Source organism: Peromyscus leucopus, chromosome 3, assembly GCF_004664715.2.
Source record: "Peromyscus leucopus breed LL Stock chromosome 3, UCI_PerLeu_2.1, whole genome shotgun sequence".
In the NCBI taxonomy this organism is placed as follows: domain Eukaryota; kingdom Metazoa; phylum Chordata; class Mammalia; order Rodentia; family Cricetidae; genus Peromyscus; species Peromyscus leucopus.
In genome coordinates this window covers 8,003,757-8,015,886 of record NC_051065.1, presented here as the reverse complement: position 1 = coordinate 8,015,886, position 12,130 = coordinate 8,003,757, and the positions used below count along the sequence as shown (strand labels likewise).

At 41.0% G+C, this 12,130-nt stretch overlaps 1 non-coding gene across 1 annotated transcript; it reads right to left on the bottom strand.

The window, feature by feature from the left end:
• Positions 1 to 10,120: 10,120 nt before the first annotated feature.
• Positions 10,121 to 10,288, bottom strand: LOC114694753. The gene has a single exon (XR_003734747.1). It is a non-coding gene; the product is annotated as a U1 spliceosomal RNA (small nuclear RNA).
• Positions 10,289 to 12,130: the final 1,842 nt, after the last annotated feature.

Below are 12,130 nucleotides of genomic sequence, written 5' to 3'. Positions count from 1 at the left end.
GTTTCCTGAGCTTTGAGGGAAGGAATTTGATCAAGACATCCCATTTAGAGCTCAGTGTTCCAGAGTCCCTCACTCTGTGTGTAATGTCTAGATGTGGGTCTTTGCATTTGTTTCTGTCTACTGCAGGAGGTAGCTGCTCTGATGATGGCTGAACAAGGCTATGATCTATGAATATAGCAGGATATCATTAAGAGTCATTTTATCACCACATTTCTTTTCTTTTCTTTTTTTTTTTTTAGACCAGTATTATTTGGTTTTATCCAATGTACCTCGGCTAACTAGTCTCAGGTTCTTGGTTCATTAAGCAATGTCCGGTATGGGTTCCATCTCTTGTAGTGGACTCTCCCTCGTCCTCCCTCCCTCTTCCTCTTTTCCTTCCTCCCTCTCTCCCTTTCTCCCATTATTTCTATATTTTCTTCTCTATGTTCCTTCTTTCAGGAGCTGCTGAGATTGGCAGCTGCTGTGAATGACAACATCTCTGCAGTAAGAGTTTTTATTTCAAATTCTAATAAAATATTTCCAAGGAAAAAACTCTTTAAAACTGGGATGGAATCAGGCAACATTATAGTGCTTTGGTGTTTTATGTTATTCTGTTAGTGGAGCTGCTATTTATTTACCTGTTTCTTAGAGTTTACATCAAGATTTTTTTCTTCCTCTTAAGAGTTCTACAGTAACATAATACTCTGGTTCTGACTGGTAAACATGTTTTATTTTAATCATTCCTGTATTATAAAAATTCTAAAATTATTCCATCAAGTTTTCAACCATTTGCTCTATTCCCATTTCCTTGGCCAGTATTCACATGTCATCAGGAGGGATCATTACAGCACAACGTCCTTCATTTCATCTGATTTTATTTTTTATTTTTTCCCTAGCTCACTTTTCAGCTTTTTTTCAGTCTAAGAATTAATTTCCACAGTTAATTTTTATTTCATTAGGTAACATTTTAGTGAATCAGAGATTTATCCTAAACCTTCTTGAAGAAATTTATAATTCAGTTACATAACTAATACTTGGGATATTTCTGGTTTGTATGTCACTCTTACAGACATACAAAAATAGATACAGGAGTCTTAAAACCAAACAAACACATACATGCAAACAGAAATAAAGTCATTTAAGCCCACATAGATACAATAAAAATGTTAATTTTAATAAACTTATTAAAATGAATCTTATTTTAATAAAAATCTCCTAATTGAATGTGATAAGGATAAGAACTGTGGTAGTTGGAAAGAAAAGTACTCTTTTAAAAGACAGCAAATCTTAATCACTGCAAACTGCTAATGTTGATTTGAATGAATAGAAGGACTTTGCAAGTAAGATTATGGAAATTATTGGATTTGGCTCTTTTTGTTTGTGTGTTTGGTTGCTTGGTTTGTTTTAAAGAGGCTTTCATGTATCCTAACATTTATTTATTGGATGCTGGCCTTGAACTCATGACCTTTCTATCTGGGGCTCCCTAGTGTCAAGATATAGGCTTCTACCTCCATGTTTTACTCATGGCAAAGATTTTGAGGTGAGTAGTCAAGTATCACCTAAGGAAATTTTAAATGCATTTACATGTACTCTAATAATAATGTAGAGAAAATAGAGATTTTTACTATTCAAAAGTAAAAGTTAAAAGAAACGAGGAGTGGACTTTCCCATAGAAATCATAAAAGGAAACTTACCCATTACAATGTCAAGCCAGGAACGGTAAATTCACATATCTTAATGTTGAACTGTGAGATGAAAATTTTCTTCTGTATTAAGTCATCAGAATTGTGATGATTTGTTCCTGTAATCACAGCAAATCAATATGTATTTAAACACAATACACACACAACAGAAGCATATAAATTACTGCTGTGTTTAAGATACTAGATTCTGAGATTAATAGTATCAAACTTATTTATAATCAATACATACAAGTGATTTTTAAGTTGTCATTTTAATTATGAACAAAAAAGTCATCAAAATGGATTAATTCAAAGGAAATGAGCTTTCTGGCTTTATTACTAATCCTTCTGCTTAGAAAACTAACTTCTAAAACTACTTGCATTGTTATGTTCTCATTGTTTTCTTGTCTGAGAGATGGTGACATAAAATCAATGAAGTGTTTATCTTAGTTGCCAAAAGCCTAATGTGAAGGAATAAAATTACTTAGCATGAAGTTGGCCTTTTTTATGACAGGGCACATTTATTTATTTTTTAAGACATGTTACGTGCCTAAGAAAGGCAAATATGGTTTAAGAAGAAAACAATAGGAATTTCTTCTAAATTCTTGTTAATATTAAAGTAGTCAACACAGGCTAAAGAAAATGCTTCTTTTTGAAATGAGTGTGGAGCAATAGATACCAGTGATCATCAAGAAAAGCCAGACACTTTATGAGAAATAAAATTTCACTGCTGCTTACAGCTGAAACCTCACAGATCTAATTCAGGTGATTTGAAGAACATGTTCACTTTTAACTTTCTTCATAAGGGAAAAGAGGAATGAAACACAAGACTCCCGTTGTCTTTATGTTTGAGTTTATATGAGTCATTCTGAATAGAATCTTCTCATGACATAGACCATCAAAAATGTCTACAAGTACAGTGGCTATGATAGCAGAATTTAAATTATTTTTTGAGCTTGATGATGTCCTGAAGATTTTCAGCAGTGAAATTGCACAGAAAAGTATGAAAAAACATCAGGAAAATTATAGTGTCCTCCAAAACTGCCCTTAGTTTTGATAATAAATCTAAGTCAAATCATCTTCAGAAAGATGATTCTTTTTTTTGAGCTGAGGATTGAACCCAGGGCCTTGCGCTTGCTAGGCAAGTGCTCTACCACTGAGCTAAGTCCCCAACCCCCCAAAAGGTGATCTTATACATGCTTTAATTATAAGAATTCAAGGAGCCAGTTTGAAGTAACCATGGATTTTCCAATAGTGAAAAGATATGGATAGAGGAAATATATTCAGCAGAATCCAGGAAATTCACACAGGATGAGCTTTTCACTTGCCTTTCCCCACTGGTCCTGGGAAGAGCTAGTTTCCTGACAATGGTATGATGATGCACATTGAATGATTCCAACTAGGAAAGCCCACTACAGGCACAGTGCCCAAAGATTTAATGAGATGTGACCATATATAGTCAATGTTAGACTCCAGTCGAATCTCTAAATCATTCTGTTATATTACCTGATGAATAACAAAGAACTCAGGTAAAAATATGTAAACAGAATTACTCTTCTCTGGCATAACACTCCAAGTATATAAAGATTAGCTCCTAGGAGCCAAACATACAGACAAAATATCTTTTTGCTCATTTAATTCTTTCATCCGTCGAAGGGAGTGAAAGAAGCCTTGAGTGAATAAAGTGCTAAGTTAATGTGTATTATTGGCAAAGTCATGTTGAGGGCTCCAAGACCATGAACTCATAAGAACCTGGCTAAGCAATTTGCCATATGGGCCAGACTTGGAAATACATTGTCTACCCCTGTCCAAATACTAGCTTTTATGCACTCTTCAGTTAATGTGCGTGTGTACAAAGTCTAGAAAGTGCATCTTCCTTCTCTTCGTGGATACTTACAGCCCGAGACTGTATGATGAAAGAGAGCTCTCTAGTGAAACTACCTCACCCTTTCCCCTGTAATATGTGTTTTACCCATAATAAACACTCTGAAGTTCTAGGTTCTAGAAGCAGTAAGTACTGCTTCATCACAGAGAAAAACCTACCTGACTTTAGTTTTTCTGTGTTTATTTGTCTGTGTATCTGTCCTTTATTCACTCCTCCACCATGCCCAGACATGAATCTGAGACCCAAGACCTGTGGGTTATAGTAATACATCTTTTGAGTTGTGATAATGAACAATTTCTTTGAGTATTGTCAACTGTGGTAAAAGTCAAACTCTAGGGTGAGGAGAGTGCGGGGCCGGTGCGCATGCGCATCGCCTACTCGCGGTCCGCTGGGCACCCGAGACATCTGGGGCGAAACCAAGAGGAGCGCGCTGCCGGGGACATGTGGCGGCCGGTGAGGACCCCGCCCCCGCACGCCCTGGACCCGGGCCCTGACTCTCTGCTCTCCGCACCCCTGCGTTGGGTCTAATTCGGTACCCCAGAGGCCCTGGACCCAACCCAGGCTGGAGCCCTACCCATCGACCCCAAAGGTCCCCGGCCTCCCTTTGCTCCCCAGATTCCCCTTGGGAAGACTCAGCATCACTTAACCTTCCTTACCTCAGGGTCCTCTCCCTCCTGCCCTTATCCGCAGCCATCCCACCGGGTCTCCAGGGGAAGCTGCTCTGTTCCCTCTACTTGCTTCTGGGGCGGGAGACACCCCATGATACCCGCTGGGTTAGGCTTGCCCTCGCTTCCTTGGGCCCCCTGTTCTGGCCTTGGACATGTCCTCGCCTATCCCCTGTCCTTGGAGTACGGCCCCTTCTGCAGTCGTATTTTTTTTAAACTTGGACTTCTCTGAGGTTGTTTTTCTAGTACATCTAGCCTTGCAGGTTATACTGATAGGCACAGAGTTGGGTTAACTTTTGGCTTGCAGTGAGCTGCCCTGCTGTGGGCGTGCTTTCTGATGGAGTCTTGTCAACTGGTACTGGATTTTAACACAGCCCTTTACAATTGCAAAACTTCTCCATGTCACTTATCACTTAGTCCTCCAGGCAGCCCTAGGGAAAGGAAAGTTTTGTTTTGTTTTGTTCAAGACAGAGTTTCTCTTTGTATTCCTGGGTCCTGGAACTGGCTCTGTAGACCAGGCTGGCCTGGACTCACAGAGATCTTCCTGCCTGTGCTGGGATTAAGAGCATGCTCCACCACCACTTCGGGACTGGAAAGGCAAATTTTAACCTCTGATTAGGAGCTGCTGCCCAGGACAGTTGAGTCCTGTTGCGGGATGGTATTCCTTGTAAATTCCACTCCCTTTAGCTCAAATTTCCAGTCTGTTCGCTCCCAACTTTGGCAGATGTTCTGTGCCTTGATTTCCCTTCCTGTTGAGGTGCACTGGGCCATCTGTCCTGTTAAACTTCTTAGTCTGGTCATTTTTTTTTGAAGGGCCCTGGCCTGAGGCTTGACAGTCACTTCCTGCTATGTGCAGCTGGCTTATATGGACATCTTTCATCTTCTGCTAACCCACTGAGTTTGGCTGTAGGGTTCTCCTTAGAGCATGATGAGTTTTGCTGCTTCATGCAGTCACTGGAGAAGAACTCTGAATGTTTCTGCAGACAGATTGTCCACACATTCCCTATAAAAAACATGAGAACTACCAGGCATGGGGGCACAGCATTTGGGAGGCAGAGGCAGGAAGATTTCTGAGTTCAAGGCCATTCTGATCTACACAGTGAGTTCCAAGCCAGCCAGAAGAACCATATAGTGTGACCCTGTCCCTAAAACAAAACAAAAAAACCAACCAAACAACAACATGAGAACGAGGTCCAGAGAGCCTATGGCACTGTCCAAACTGGAAGGGGTAAAGGGGCTGTGGGACAGTTGTAGACCATCATCACCACAGGCTGGCGAGTACGGACCTGGTCTCCGGGTGGAAGAGAACGCACTGACAGCGGTGTGGTGGCCGTGTTCTGAGCTGCCGCCACCAGCGGAGCTGTGGGCATCACAGGGACCTGGAGAGGGGGGTCATGGCAGACAGAGACGTAAGACTCTGGGGTCACTTGAAGAATAAAGTTTTTATTTTCCCCACTGCTGTTTATATAGCGTTCAACTCGCCAGCGCTGCAGGCAGAGCTTGAGCAAACAGTATCTCTCAGCCTCTTATCTGAGTCCTTCCTTCTGCACTTCCCTGCCCCCGTGGCCTTGTTTTGCCCCAGAGGACACTCCTCCTTGGCCTTAGCTGCTGCCTGCAGTTTTCCCCACAGTGTGGGGCTGCCGTGGGGCTGCCGCATGTGGGTCAAGGTTCAGGCTTGAGAAAGGAACTGCAGACCATCTGGACCACAGCATTGGGTGGTTTTTGTTTGGGGTTTGTTTGGATTTGGGCAGGTCTGGCTGTAGGTTTAACACACACACACACACACACACACACACACACACACACACACACACACGCCTTTTGAGGCCTAAGATTCTTTCTCATTTGATGGGGATTTGAGAAGATAGCTTAATGGGTGCCGGGTAGCCTATCCTAGAAGGACCCAGGCATGTGAGTAACCCTTGGAGGGGGTGGTAGCTCAGGAGTTTTCAGCACAGGGCTTTATCTACCTGACACCATGACTGGCATCTCCCACCTGACTGTGACCTTTTGCTGTAGATAAGTCCTGGTGGGGTAGAGGGCATTACAGGTGCCTCCTAAAAGAATCTTTGTTCTACATCCTGAGTGGGGAAGGTTAAGAGGCAGCCAGAGCCCTTCAATTGCAGTGCTAATTCCTAAGAAGTTATGGTGGGGGGTAGTGGGGGTGGATGACCTTGCCTGCAAGAGCAGTTTGCACCATGCTGGCAATGGGGGAGAAGGCAGCGTGCTCCAACCAGTCCTTCCTCACCAGAGCCCCGGCAGTGGTAGTCATTGGGAGCTGGGGCCTCCCGTGTAGTCAACAGCAGCATGAACCTTTAGTGACTTACCTGTGCGTGCTAAGTGTGTCCATCTCCCCAGTCTTTTAGAGATAAGGGGTGTGGCACAAGCCCCCTTCTGGGCATACTTGGTGGACTGACCTGGCCAACCTTGTCGCCTCTGCACTATGCCTTCAAAAGGAGGTTGCCATCTAGACACTGGATTGTCCCTACATCACCAGCAAACCCAGGGTGCCACTGACAGCTCGTGCTTGGCTGAGGCAGCACAGGCCTTGTTGGAGATGAGTGACCCTGAGACACTTCTGAATCTCCCTGAAGGACCTTGTCTACATGGAAGGTTTGGGTCACGAGCAATGAGCTCTCTCAGCTTGGAGCTCTGAGCTGCTCCTTTACGTCAGCAAGGGGCCATGCACAGACCCTTCCCACTCAGCCTTGGTGTAAGACTGGGCCTTCATGCTGGCTTCAGCCTGGGATGCTGGACAGGTTTCTGTGAGCCCAAGCTCTGTCCAGCACAGAGGGCTTCCGTGTGTGTGAGATTTCCCGGCTTCTGTTGCCTTGGGTAATGTGTATAGCCTGTCTTACTCTTTCCGCTTCCGGTCTGTTGGCAGAGGGTTTGTGCATCCTCTTGGGAGTGATAAGTCTCAAGGAGCCGAGGCCTGTCCGCTTTAGTCATTCCACGCTTCTCTGCTCTCAGCAGTGACAAGCCTGATTCAGTGGCCCCCTTGAAATCTCAGCCAGTCCTCTCCTGCCCTTTTGCCCCAGCTACTGAAAGTCTTTCTGCATTCTCAGGGTAGAACCTGTGTGCCTGTGTTGGAAATGGTCTGATTTCCCTACTGAGAGAAGTAACCTGGGTTTTTTTCCCCATTTGAAAAGCAGTGGGGCCCAGTGGTGGTGGCGCATGCCTTTATTCCCAGCACTTGGGAGGCAGAGCCAGGTGGATCTCTGTGAGTTCGAGGCCGGCCTGGTCTACAAAGTGAGTTTCAGGACAGACTCTAAAGCTACACAGAGAAAACCTGTCTCGGAAAAAAAAAAAAAGAAAGAAAGAAAGAAAAAAAAAAAGAAAAGCAGTGGATGGGGGCTGGAGAGATGACGCAGCAGCGGTTAAGAGCACCGGCTGCTCTTCCACAAGATCCAGGTTCAATTCCCAGCAACCACATGCCACATGATATCTCACAACAGGCTATAGCGGGATCTGATCCCCTTTTCTGGGTTAAAGTTGTGCATGCAGATAGAATGGTCATATACATGAAATAAATAAGTCTTTAAAAAAAGAAAAAAGAAAAAAAAAGTCAAACTCTAGTCATTTTATTATAGTGTATCCTGTGCTTACACTCCATCAGCTCATAAACATGGTAGGCACAAGTAAAATTGGAATATGTGTATTTAAAAGCTAATTTTGAAGCAGCAAAGTCATGTTTATTTTTAAGACATACAAGTGGGCATACATACAATGTTGTACACACTGTACTAGAACCTCATATGCATGAAGATGAATAGAATGTTAGAAGTTTTTCTTTAATTTAAATTTCCTAACTGAAATATAATCTCTCAAAGCAGCATTTTTAAGTCATATATATATCAATGTAATGAGTCAATTGTTTTCAATTTAAAATAAACACTTCTTTAATACAAATCCAATGTTCTCACTGTATCTTTTAAACACAGCATATCCTAGAGAACATTGGTTGGCTTGGGATATAACAAAATGACAAATAGAAAGAAAATATAATTGAATCAACCTATAAGATGTCTACATATAAACTTTTCTGAATAAAATTGTGGAAAAGCACAGTCAAAAGAGAGTAAGAACACTATGTCTAAATGTCTAAATGTTTTGGTTGTGGTTGTTTATTAAGTGGAAGTATCAAAGACTTGGGGAAGAAAATCTAATCACTCGGAATTTAGTGTTTCACTTTTCAATGATAAATACACTCCATTGGTTTGAAGTTCTGGAAGTATTGGTAAAACATGCCATTCTTTTCATAGTTATATCACTTTATATATAAAAGACCATAAGGACTACATCAGTAAATGTCTAGGGTTGGTAAGTATATTCAGCAAAATAGCAGGGCACAAAATTAATGCACAAAAATTTGTAGCCTTTCTCCATACAAATGATAGACATACAGAAAAAAGAAATCTGAGAAATAATATCTTTTGCTATAGCTTCAGAAATATCTTCAAATAATTTCATTAAATAAGTGAAAGACTTGTGTAATAAAAACATTAAGTCATTAAAATAATAAATTGAAGAAGTCATAAGATGATGAAAAGACATCCCATGCTTATAAATTGGTAGGATTAATATTGTGAAAATAACCGTACTACTAAAAACAACCTAAAGATTCAATGTAATCACTATTAAAAGAGAAATATAGTTGTCAATGTATAGATACCTAATGATATTCTGCTGTACTCAGAGATTGGTGCCTAGCCCAATTGTCATCAGAGAGGCTTCATCCAGCATCTGATGGAAACAGATGCAGAGACCCACAATCAAACAATCAAGCCTAGTTTGGGAAATCCTGCTGAAGAAAGGGAAGAAGGATTGTAGGAGCCAGAGGGGTCAAGGACACCACAAGAAACCCACAGAATCAATCAACCTGGGCTCATAGGAGCTCACAGATACTAAACCAACAACCAGGGAGTCTGTGTGGGACTGACCTGAGTTCTCTGCATTTATGGGACAATTATATAGCTTGTACTCTTGTGGGACTCCTAACAGTGGAAACAGTCACTGTCTTTGACTCTTTTGCTGGCTTTGGGAATCCTATTCCTCATATTGAGTTGCCTTGCCCAGCCTCAATACAAGAGGAGGGGTTTAGTCTTACAACTTGATGTGCCATGTTTTATTGATATCCATGGGAGGCCTGCCCTTTTCTGAGTATAAATGGAGGAGGAGAGGATGTGGGAGATAAAGGGGAAGTTGGGGAGGGTGGGAAGAAGAAGAGAGAGGGTAAACTCTGGTCAGGATGTAAGATAAATAAACTTTTAAAAATAAAAAAAATCTTTTAAAACAATTTTTCATCAAAATTGAAAAAGTAATCTTAAACTTTATATGTAAAGTCAAAAACCGTGAGATGGTTAAAACAATGCTGAATAATAAAAGAGCTGCTGGAGGTATAACCATTCCTGACTTTAAATTATACCCCAGAACTATAGTAATAAAAGCAACCATTCTAAAAACAAGAGACATCAAGATCATGATAGGGAAACCTACAGAGACACCCAAACCAAGCTAGTGGGAACTCATGAACTTTAGACCAACAGCTGTGGAGCCTGCATGGTACTGGACTAGGCTGTCTTCGTAATCAAGATGTTGTGTAGCTTGGTCTGCTTAAGGAGCAGTAGGATCTGGATCCATCCCTGGTGTATGAGTTGGCTTTCTGGAGTCCATTACCTATGGTGGGACACCTTGTATAATAGCCTTGATGCTGGGGGAGGGGCTTGGACCTGCCTCAACTGAATGTACCAGGCTTTGCTGACTCCCCATGGAAGGCCTTACCTTTTCAGAGGAGGGAATGGGGAGGTGAAGTAGGGTAGGAGAAGGCTGTAGGGGAGCAGGAGGAGGGAAAAGAGGGGGATCTGTGGTTTTTATGTAAAAAGAATATAAAATTCTTTTTTTTTTCTCCCCAGGGGAGAGCGCGAACGCAGTCCCCCACTACCACAAATTATGCAGTCGAGTTTTCCGCATTTGGGGAAATCGCAGGGGTCAGCACATCCGGAGTGCAATGGATAAATAAACCTCGCCCTGGGAAAACCACCTTCATGATCATGGTATCTCCCCTGCCAGGTAAGTTGTTTTTTTTTTTTTGTTGTTTGTTTGTTTGTTTGTTTTTTATTATTTAAAATGTGTAGTCCAGGCTGGCCTCGAACTCAAGATCCTCCTGCCTCTGCCTCCTTCAGCAAATCCTACCGAAGTGCGCCACCACAACCGGCATAAAATTCTTAATAAAGAAAAGATTCATAACTTCAAAATAAAAGCAACCATCTATTGGCATAAAAATTGACAAGATGATGTAGGAATTAGAGCTGAAGATCTAGACATAAGTCCACACTTGGTTTTCAGAAACTTCTTTATAGCAAAGAAAAGAAACTAAATAATATGAAGATATAAGCTGAAGAATAGGCAAAATCCTTGTATACCATTTACGTGGCAAGGAATTAATATCCAGAATAGCTAAGAAATATAAATAACTCATAAGCAAAAACAAAAGCAAACAATTTAAATAAAAGTGGACAAATGGTCCATATAGACCTTTGTAAAAGAAGATACGCAAATTCTAGTAAGTATATGGAAATAGTGTCAAAGTGCATAGAGCCTTTTTAGGAATCTCTCATGATGTTTTATTGATTTATGTCTTTGCCAATGGTATATGTGTCCTCCTTTCTTTGAATCCTCACCGATGTTTCTTATATTTTGGGTCTCTTTGTTTAATACAAGTGAAGTAAGGTGGTATATCATTTTATTAGGATTGGGATTTACCTACTGATTTGTAGTGTTATCTTTCAATAGTGTGAATTGCATGTTTATATCAGTTAGAAACCAATAATTTGGAGTGGTTAAATACTTAAACCTTCACAAACATGCCATACTGCTCTATCTCCAACTTGGTCTTTCAGGAAATATCATAATTTTAAAAATGAGTGAGGGTCTTTTTCTCACCACAAAAACACAGGTCTAAGATCATATCACATCTTATCATAAGTTAAAAATATTCCCTGGATTATGCCAGAGGATGATTTTGATTTTATATTTTAAAAATAGTATCTTTAGATTATAAATTGATATAGTAATGTGGGAAAATGCATTCACCTAAACAAATAATTTGTGAATTTGAGAAATAATCACTCTTACTGGGCTTTAGATGGTGAACTAAGTAGAATTGTTACTACTGTGTAATAGCGAAGAAATTGAGGCAGATAGAGTGTTGGGAGCTGAGCAAATTCACACAGCTCATACAGTTCAGACTGGATTCCATCCTAAGGTTTGAATCCTGTCCCAGCCTCTGTTTTGAGCCTTCATACCACTCAGCATTTCCTCACTCAATGGAAAGAGCCTCACTATGCCAAAATACATGTTTTATTTTTTCAGTTGACTTGCTTTTAAGTTTTGCAAGACTTCAGTAAACATCTAAATCAATCAGTAAACAGACATTGTCTTCTCCTTAATCTACCAAAACTAAGATGTTAAAAGCAGGCAACTGCTATAGACAAAAGCTCACACTTCTAAAAAGGAAAAGGAAAAGGAAAAATAAAAAGAAAGAGAGAAAAAAAGAAAAATAAAAATGCAAAGCATTCCACAAGCCTTCAAAATTTGAACTGCTCAGGTGCAGCGGCTTGCATTATTACCTGGCCAGCATTTATCAGTACTTCAATGTGGTGCCAAAGGAACTGTTAGCTTTGCTTAAAAGTGTTCATTTGCTGCCTAGTGATAACAATTACCCGTCTCCTCCTCTTTCATAGTCTCCTAATCTGTAAACTGGAGATGTTGTCAGCCAAATTTGTAGACATTGTCATTTGAGGCCAGGACATCAAATCCAGGGATTATGCTGAGCAAGGAGTATGCCAGAAACCCAAGCCCACAGCAGGGAAAGTAAATAACACAGGAAGGTACCCAACAGGCGGTCGCATCAGGTATAA